The following is a 10,407-nucleotide window of genomic DNA, read 5'->3' as shown; positions in this document are numbered from 1 at the left end:
TGACAAAGTCTCACATCCCACTGGGATTTGGGAATCACCCAGAGCCAGCAGAGAGGGCAATGTCATCTGAGTCTCTCTCTCTCTCTCTCTCTCTCTCACTGGCTTGGTCAGGACATCTCTCAGGATCACAACATAAGGCCCAACAATGTTATAGTCCAGTCTAGGAGACAGTAGAGGTGATAGTCATGATAGTGAAACTTATTCCTTCCCTCTTTTTTAACCCAAAATTAGCCCTCTTTTGCTTCATCTCTATTAATTTTTCCCTAAACGTCTCTTCTTTTTAAGAACACCAAAAAGGGGTCACAGGTGGAATATCCCATCCCCTCATTATTTTGTCCACTAATTAGGTCTAATTTCCAACACCAGTTTTGGTTCATTGATTTCCAGTCCCTGCCTTCCCTTGTTCACCAGGCAAGATAGTCTTTGAATTATGTCAGTAAGCCTTTTTAGTTGCCTTTCTAACTTCCTTTTGCACCTTGTCCCATCAACACTTATTGTTAGAGGTTATTGTGACACTCACTCACTTTTCAAAGGTGAGCTCACAGAATAAAGTTGTAGGCCAATTATCACAACACTACTTGTGTTTAAAATTATACCCTAGTTTAACTGTTTGCAGGAGTGGGGCCTTAATTAGTGTAATCCTACTTGAGAGAGGATATTACTCTATAAAAACCCTATCCTCCATTTTGACTCTCATCCCTCTAAGTAAGTGTAGTTTCTGACAGAGAAACAGAAAATTCAGTCCTTCTATTCCTTCAGTTAAGGTATGAAACTCTATAATGCAGATCTGTGAGACCCCTTCAGTTTACCAGAAAATCTAGGGAAGCCTAAACTTGACATTCCTAAGGTAAAAATTGAGTAGAACCTTATTTTTTTCCTTTGAAAAACATCTTTTGGACCTAATGTATACATAACAAAAATGGCAACAACTCAACCATTTAAAAATGCTTTGGTGATCACATTCAGTGTAAGGAAATGTTGCCTTTTGTATTATCCCTAGAATTCAATAGGCTTCTTAAATAAAAAAGAAGTAATTTATCGGGATTTTGACAAACACTTTGAGTGAAATCCTGACCCCTTTGAAATCAATAAGAGTTTTGTAATTGACTTCAGTGAGGCAACAATACTGCTTCTTATTATTATTTGTACTGTGGCAGTATTTAGGAATCCTCTGTCATGGACCAGGACCAGAAAGATAGTCCTAACTCTAACAGAGCTTACAATTTTATCCACTCTCACAAGCAGTTTCTTGGTTACATGCTTACTCTTAAAGGCAAACTGTGAAAAGCATTTTATCGGCTAAAACCTGAGTTTGTTTTGTTGTTTCATCTACAAAACCAGATGACAATAGCCATACTCCTGTGTTGTGGAGCTGGATTGCTGGATCAGGGTTACTGTCAGCACAAGCAGCTTCAAAACTGATCTCTGTAGAACTAAACCCCAGACTCTCAAAGGTAATTAGGTGCCTAACTTCTATTAATTTCAATAGGAGTAAGATGCCAATACTATCTTTGATGGGTTGGGACTAAACACCTCTGGCTTCCCTTTGTTTCATTGGGTTTTGCCTGATCTCATTACCTCCCAGGATCAGTCCCAGATATTAACCAGGGCTGGGTGAAAAGTGCCTATATTTTTTCCATGGCAATACAATGAAAAATGAAAACCAGAATTTGTCTTCATGAAATGGAAGTTTTTGTGTCAAAACACAGGAGATTTAAAAATGTTATATGGTGTGATGCAAAAAATTGACTTTGCTGAAATGAAATTTCAAATAGGGTTTAATATGTTCAAATGGAAATTGAATAATTTTTGATTCAGCCAAATTTGTAAAAATATGAAGTGAAAATGAAAACTTCAACATTTCCAGTTTTTATAATATTTTGCACAGCTCTTTTACTTACTAACCCCCACCCAACACCACTGTTTGGTAAGACTACAGAGAAACAAAGTTATGATTATGGATAATGTGCAGTTGCACATGTTGGTTCGCATCTCAGATGTCTAAAGTAAGGGTTGTGTTTGGGGTTTATTTGTTTTAAATATCACCTCGCACTAGAAAAAGTTTTTAAAACCATAGTAAACCTTTTGAGCCTGGTAGATACCATGTTTAACTTTAAAGTTAAAGGTGCATAATATTTACATAATATGGATATAATATAGCATCCATATAATATGAATAGTATGTATATATAGCATTTTCATCTAGAAGAACAAGACCCCAAGATACTTTATAGAATTTTTGTGTATCTGTTGAGCTCATCCATCTCTGAAATAGAGCGACATTTGGGGTGGAATATTGCTTGTTTTTACCATGTTTCTGCAGACATTTTTGCTGCTGTTCATAATGCTGCACAACTGAATGTCCAATCCTGCAAAAAACTTTAAATACATGCTTAACTTTACTACGTTGAGTAGTCCCACTGATTTCAGTGTAAATAAGTTAACCCTGGCAGAACTGGGGTTTCAGGAGGGAAGTAAGGCCAGGTCTGTACTAGAAACTTTTGCTGGTATAGTAGTAATGATTAGGGAAGTGATTTTTTTTTAACAATGTTTCTACACCAGCAAAAGCCCTAGTGTAGATGCAGTTATACCTGCATAAAAGTCCTTTCACAGTATAGCTTATTTTACTTGCCGATCCAGTATAAATAATACTGGCAAAAGAGTGTTAGGGGGTTTGCTAGTACAGCTATACTGGCAAACCTTTTGTAGCGTAGAATAGGCATAAAGAATAGTGGTAATAATAAATTGCTGATCAAAACAGATCTTTCATGTCTGCAAGCATCTTTCTCCTTTCTGAAGAGCTTGTTTTGATGACAAAACAGAACAAAATTTCTAAACGTACATTACTTTGAAATTATTTCTTCGGTAACTGACAAGAAAGTCTTGTGCTGAGAGGCAGAATAAGATGTTAACAATTGGACCAAACAGTATCACTTAATTGTCACATGTTCACTTTTTCTGTCTCAGCAAGAAGCTCATCCACTGCTCTGCTAATAACATAATATCCCTGCTGTGCTTAATGATTAATAATATATTCATAAGTATCTATAAGTATCCTTGTGAGTATAAATGGGTTTGCTTTTGCACACTGACTGAGGTGTGGAATTCTGTAGAAGAATATCCCTCTTTTATTTACTTCCTCCGTCCCTACTTTACATCTCTGCAGTGGGATGTAGCAGGTGCTTTATAGTGTACAGAATCACTATACAACACAGTTGGAAAGAAAGCAAAGTAGAATGTATTCAGTTGAAATGGCAGGGGGAATTTAGGTGGCAGAACGCAATTACCCAAATTGGAATTTGGCCATGGTAACAGAGTAACACCCGTGCTCTTTTTGAGAATGCTGTGGGATATTTTAAGACCACAAGTAGCCAGAACCTTAGCTTTGCCCCTTATCTGAAGGTTGACACCTCCCTACAGCACAAAAGCATGTCCCTGGAACTGTTTATAAACTGTGAAGTGGCCTTTGCCAGGCCATCATTAGGAACAGAAAAAAAAAAAAGAAAGAAAAAGTTGGTTTCTATGTCATTGCCTGGTATTCCCTATGCATTCTGCTCCAAACACTCACTTGGCAGATATGGGTTTGGCCTGGAATGCTGCCAGATGTGCTGGCTTCCTTTTTCATTGTGGGCGGTAGGGGAAGAATTGTGCAACTGAAAGTGCGAGGCTCTCCAGCCCTTCCCTTAAACAGGTTGGCAAGCTTTCGTTTAGATTTCAAATCCCTCCGGCAAAGCACACTGTTCTCCTTCTTTGCCCCCCTCTTCCCATCATTCTGCCCACAAAGGGACGTCCCCCTCTCCCATGGTCCCCCTCTCCCATAGTGTTTACAGATTCCTGGCCAGCTCCCTGAAGTCCCACGTGGCAGCACTTTGTGTTTGTTTTGACTGTTCAGGACAGATCCCCGCACTTTACAATAGTACCACATTCCACCTTCCCATTCAGCCCATTCACACGCAAGCCAGAGTTCCTTTTTCTTTCATTCTTTCCCTCTATTTTTATTTTATTTTATTTTTTGTCTTGTGTGTGAACAAAAGTTGGCACTCTTTGCTGGGCGCTCATTAAAATATGCCTGCTGCTGTCATTCAGAGGCTGGCATTAGAATCAGGGAAGGAGCTTTATATTTGCAAGTAGTGGGGGGAGAAAGATGATGACAGGTGGTCTAACTCCAACTCTGATTTTTCCTCTTCAGAGGCAGCCTCTTTTCTAGACATTCATATTCTCCCACAGAGTTTGGGGAGATTAACACAAATTGTGTCCTAATGATGCAATAATGCCTTTCATGTTGCTTTTCCCCTCTTGGGCAGCTTGTGCTGTAGCCCTTAGGTATGCTCCAGGCTAAAACATTGTCAGATGGAACAGTGGGTTGGGGGGTGATGATGGGGGAGGAGAATCACATCCTACCCTTTATTGCATTCCTGCCTGTCATGCCAACCCACACAGAGTTCTCTTGCAAGCAATTTAAGTGCATGTGTGTGTGGACTGTATATTCCTTATGCCTCTGTCTTTTAAAAATAATCCACTTTAAGAACAAAAAGGGGTGGTTGCTGCTAGCACGTATCCCAAGTACCTCACTGACTAAGGTGCCCTTTGTTTTATATTGCTGTGAATCTTCAAGAGGATATTTATAAGAGCCAGCCATTGTGCACATGCCGGAAAGATGAAGTTTTCAAAAAGGCTGACTGCTTCAGAAAGAGGGACTGTAGCTTTTTGGGAATCCCCTGTCGTCATGACTCCTGCACAAGTTAAAGGGGCTTAAGAAGACTGTGTACATCAGAGTTTCTCAAACAGGGGGTTTTGACTCAAAAGGGAGTCACAAGACTATTGTGTGTGTGGGGTGGGTGGGTTGCAAGAGCGGTGGCTGCTGGCTGGGCAAAAGTAAGCAGCAGCGCAAAAGTAAGAGTGGCATGGTATGGGGGGGGTCTTCACTTTTTTGGGGGAGTCATCAGAGCCTGAAATATTTTCAAAGGGGGTCCCAGCAAAAAAAGTTTGAGAACACTGGGAATACACATTTGTAACAGCAAAAGGCATCCAGAAATTCACTGGTTTTGAGGGTTGAGAGTCATCTACTTCCACAGGAGGCAAACACTGTCCCCAAAGGAAGGCTGTGAAAAATACTGCAAGGGGACCTTTGTAGAATTTCTTAGAAGTAGCTTACATGACGGACAATAGGGGTCTTTATCTTAAATCATTAAGAGAAAATTGAAAAATTCTACTCTGTTATACTGGACTGTTACTTTGGGTTTCAACTGATGCAGCTGAGTGGAATTTGGTCAAATATATGAATCCTTACATAGATACAAATAAATACAAATAAACTGAAAGGCTTTTATTTACCTGCCACAAATTCAGACGTGATTTATATTAGAAAATTTGTACCAGTGTACATTGGAATTGCCATACTAGGTCAGATCCAACATCCGTCTAATCTATTATCCTGAGACTCTGGCAATGGCTGGTACCAGTGGCCTGTGTAACTAAAATAAGTAAAAATGGATATAGTTACACTGCTGCCAAACTCCTTAGGTCCTTGCATGCAACTAACTGCATTAAGCTAAATTTCGTCAAGCCTGCTTTAAATGTGTCTATATTAGAAAGAAAAGGAGTACTTGTGGCACCTTAGAGACTAACAAATTTATTTGAGCATAAGCTTTCGTGAGCTACAGCTCACTTCGTCGGAGCTTATGCTCAAATAAATTTGTTAGTCTCTAAAGTGCCACAAGTACTCCTTTTCTTTTTGTGAATACAGACTAACACGGCGGCTACACTGAAACCTGTCTATATTAGAAGTTTAAAGCAGTGTCGCTACATTGATTTTGAATCCATTTAGTAACACAGGTGCAAGTTTTCCATTATAGATAAGGCCTCCATTCAGAGTTCCATGTTATTTGTGAAAGAGCTGGTGAATAAAGCAGGTCAAAAAGTGTTATTTTAAACTCTTTTCAATAAAAAAAGCTTTTCTCAAAAATGAAAACAAAATAAACCATGGAAAATATTTGGTTTTGATATTTTCCAAGTTCTTTTTTCACCTTTCTCTGCCCATTTTCCTAATTTTCCCCTTTTTTATTTTTTTGTCCACTGAAAAAGGGGGAGAGGAAGGAAAAGAGAAGGTGAAAAAACCCTTAAAAACTGAAAATATTTGGGTGTTAGATCAAAATTTGGAAAATTTCAAAATTAATGAAAATTTTTGAAAAAACAAAATTTGTTCATAATGCTTGTTGTTCAACCTACCTTCTGTGTTTTGCCTAGCTCTGTTGAGGATATCACACAATCTGTGGCTTCATTTACACTGACAGTTTTAGGAAAATCGCCTGCTACGGCTATGGTACGAGTGCAGAACTAGACAACACGGTGGTAAAAATACCATTGCTTGGTCTACATTAATGTTTGCGGTGGAAGGGCAATAAAGGCAATTTCTTTCAAATTGTTTGTGGAGAGAAGCCCTGAAAGTAGAGCAGGGAGCTATGTTCCTCACAGCACTTAAGAGTTTGTGATGGGATTTGACTCTTGCTGGAGAGAGGCAGAAACCTGAACTCAGGTCACTTGGACAATAAGCTTTTAGAATACATAAAATATAAATATGCTTTGGCAGTGGTTAGTAGTTAGGACCTTGGACAGGTTTGTTTCTTGTATTTCTTTATTTAAAATCTGGTTTACCTTTTAACCAGTCCACCAGCACTTAGGTCGGTGGAAGGAAGTGAAGACACTGTATAGATAAGGCCATGATTAAATTTAGCAGCAGCAAGCAGTCAGAATGCGAGGCTGCACGGATGCAGTGACACAGTCAAAGCCAGCTGTAGCAGTGAAAGTCTCACAGGGTTAACCACAAAGTCTGCCTGCAGCTGGTGCAGCTCAATACCCAGCATTCACATACACAGCTACACCAAACTGCCTCGTGACATTTTTGATTCATGGCAGGGACAGAGTAGCATTGTTGGGGGGAAAAATAACTGTTTTATAAAATGTTCTACAGACTTCCAGCCATTTAAGTCTTTCTCCCCGACACACCCTGTTGTTTGGAAAATCTCTTCTGTCTTTGCTTTTCCGCTTGATCCTTTCTGAATGTGAGGTGAAGAGCTCAGTGAGTGGGCTAGCAATGGGCCAAATTCTGCTTTCAGTTACAGCAGTGAAAATCTGGAGGAGTCCAGCATGTGTGGATAAGAAGCATGATGATATCATGAAGGGAGCAGTGCCTCCCTTTCAATATGGCAAGATAGGAAGAGAAATATCCCTCACTGATTTCTTCTTCCTGTTCCTGTCTGTCTGATCCAGTGCTGCCATCAGACCATCAGCTTGATTACCTCTCACAGCCATGCAGCAGGCTTTGGGGGTGGGGAGCAGAGAGGCACTGCCAGTTTACTCTTTTCAGCAACCAGATAAAAAGCCTCTTTGTTTTTCAGATTTATGTAAAAGTTTTAAATTGTTTGTAGCTGAGTGCCCTCGGTAACCCCATACTGTGCCAAGAGTTAGAACTCCAGGGCCAGAAACCTAACAGTTTTAAAAGACAATGTGACAGTATGAAAGGGGCCTTTTCCATTCTCCTCCTACTTAAGGAAGTACTGTAGAAGGGCCTCAATGCATTTGCACAGCTTTAATGCCTCATTTGCTTTAAGCATATACAGGATTTGCAGTTTTTGAAAACAAATTAAATTAACGCTGTTTCCTTTTTTGTGCAATTTTTTTTAAAGCAGTCATTCACCCTGAATCCATTTATAACAGATGCTCAGATTGAGACAGATTGGAAACATGTCTCAGTGAAAGGGACAGTAAAGTAAAATGCTGGTGCCAAATTAATTCCTGGTGTAATTTAACTGAAGTCAAGAGAATATATGCCAGGGATGCATTTGTCCCTTTTATGTTTGCGCATTCAGAACTGCAGGAGGAAGAATTGCCAAATGTGCTGCAAAATATTATAAGAGCTTAATGTCCTTGTCTCTCCCCAAAGCTTTCTATGAACGCAGAGAGAGACTGGAATCACTCACTGGGTCTGAACAAACCAAGCTCTGGGTAAGTTTGGCTTCAGATCCTGAAGTGGACAGTGAATCCAAAAACTCCCTTTGGGGAAGTTTGGATCTGACTTCTGCAGCTCAAGCTCATGTCTATATGAAGTACTTCCAGGAAGTGTCTGTCCCTTTTTATTGCATTACTGCACTATAGTACTCATTGTTATAATCATTGGCGTGGGAACAGGATGAATGTTAAATGAATCCTAAGTGTGACCTCAGGGACAAAGACAGCCTGCAGGCTCCTAAAATGTAGCTTATAGCCTGCATGCTTTCTCCCAATGACTTCAGGGTGAGGATAAATCTGATCAGCTGTATGTTTATTTTGCTGGTTACTTATAGATTCATAGATACTAAGGTCAGAAGGGACCATTCTGATCATCTAGTCCGACCTCCTGCACGGCGCAGGCCACAGAATCTCACCCACCCACTCCTATGAAAAACCTCACCTATGTCTGAGCTATTGAAGTCCTTAAATCATGGTTTAAAGACTTCAAGGAGCAGAGAAGCCTCCCTCAAGTGACCCGTGCCCCATGCTACAGAGGAAGGCGAAAAACCTCCAGGGCCTCTCCAATCTGCCCTGGAGGAAAATTCCTTCCCGACCCCAAATATGGCAATCAGCTAAACCCTGAGCATATGGGCAAGATTCACCAGCCAGATACTACAGAAAATTCTTTCCTGGGTAACTCAGATCCCATCCATCTAATATCCCATCTCAGGGGATTAGGCCTATTTACCCTGAATATTTAAAGATCAATTACTTACCAAAATCCCATTATCCCATCATACCATCTCCTCCATAAACTTATCGAGTAGAATCTTAAAACCAGTTTAGATCTTTTGCCCCCACTGCTTCCCTTGGAAGGCTATTCCAAAGCTTCACTCCTCTGATGGTTAGAAACCTTCGTCTGATTTCAAGTCTAAACTTCCTGGTGGCCAGTTTATACCCATTTGTTCTTGTGTCCACATTGGTGCTGAGCTTAAATAATTCCTCTCCCTTTCCGGTATTTATCCCTCTGATATATTTATAGAGAGCAATCATATCTCCCCTCTACCTTCTTTTAGTTAGGCTAAACAAGCCAAGCTCCTTAAGTCTCCTTTCATAAGACAAGTTTTCCATTCCTCGGATCATCCTAGTAGCCCTTCTCTGTACCTGCTCCAGTTTGAATTCATCCTTTTTAAACATGGGAGACCAGAACTGCACACAGTATTCTAGATGAGGTCTCACCAGTGCCTTGTATAATGGTACTAAAACCTCCTTATCCCTACTGGAAATGCCTCTCCTGATGCATCCCAAAACCGCATTAGCTTTTTTCACAGCCATATCACATTGGCAGCTCATAGTCATCCTATGATCAACCTATACTCCAAGGTCCTTCTCCTCTTCCATTACTTCTAATTGATGCGTCCCCAACTTAAAACTAAAATTCTTGTTATTAATCCCTAAATGCATAACCTTACACTTCTCACTATTAAATTTCATCCTATTACTATTACTCCAGTTTACAAGGTCATCCAGATCCTCCTGTATAATATCCCGATCCTTCTCCGAATTGGCAATACCTCCTAGCTTTGTATCATCTGCAAACTTTATGAGCACACTCCCACTTTTTGTGCCAAGGTCAGTAATAAAAAGATTAAATAAGATTGGTCAACAAGGTTAAATACACTTGATCAACAAGGTATTACCATTCCTTAAGGAAGATGCAAGTACAAACAGGACTGGAGAAACCAGACACTTAATTTTCCACAGGTGAAGGCCTAGGTCTACACTAATACTTACTTCAGTATAACTTACGTTGCTCAGGGGTGTGAATAAGCCACCCCCCTGAGCAATGTCAGTTACACTGACCTAGGCGCTGGTGTGGACAGTGCTATGTTGGTGGCAGAGCTTCTCCCACTGACATAGCTACTGCCTCTTGTGGAGGTGGTTTTATTATCCTGATGGGAGAGCTCTCTCCTGTCAGCACAAAGCATCTTCTCCAGACGCACTACAGCATGTAGCGCTTCTAGTGTAGACTAGCCCTAAGTCTTCCCTAGACACCCCTTTAAGGAAATAGGCAGTTGGAGACACTAGCTTTCTGAGCATTGGTCGTGGACCAGCTGCAGTTTGCCAACCAAATGAGGATGCAGCTAGCCCATCCTTCTCTGTGTATTCCCAGGAGTGGTATCCCTGGAGTGCAGGTTTCTACAGGTCAGATGAACCTAGGCACATATTCAGAGCAATAGGGCCCTCCAAACAGCAGGGCCCGTGCGTGGTGGGTAAACCACAGGCTCAGAGAGGTTAGTCCCTGGCCTGGCCCACCCTTCTACCTGCGGCCCCTCCTCTCCCACTCTCTTCCCCTGCCAAAGCCCAGCCCAGCCCAGCCCGCCCCCACCTCCCACCACCGGCCCTGGGCCGCCTGAG

At 41.0% G+C, this 10,407-nt stretch overlaps 1 long non-coding RNA gene across 2 annotated transcripts in view; it reads left to right on the top strand.

Moving 5' to 3' along the window:
- Positions 1-717: 717 nt before the first annotated feature.
- The window catches only part of LOC119851676, an 80,447-nt gene continuing 70,757 nt past the window's right edge, over positions 718-10,407 (top strand). For both annotated transcript variants that reach the window (XR_005291327.2, XR_006278998.1), the window contains exon 1: positions 718-847. This is a non-coding gene — a long non-coding RNA (uncharacterized LOC119851676). The remainder of the gene's footprint in view (positions 848-10,407) is intronic.

Source organism: Dermochelys coriacea, chromosome 2 (assembly GCF_009764565.3).
Source record: "Dermochelys coriacea isolate rDerCor1 chromosome 2, rDerCor1.pri.v4, whole genome shotgun sequence".
Classification (NCBI taxonomy): domain Eukaryota; kingdom Metazoa; phylum Chordata; order Testudines; family Dermochelyidae; genus Dermochelys; species Dermochelys coriacea.
Note: the sequence above shows the minus strand (reverse complement) of the source record. Positions and strands in the feature narration are given on the sequence as shown.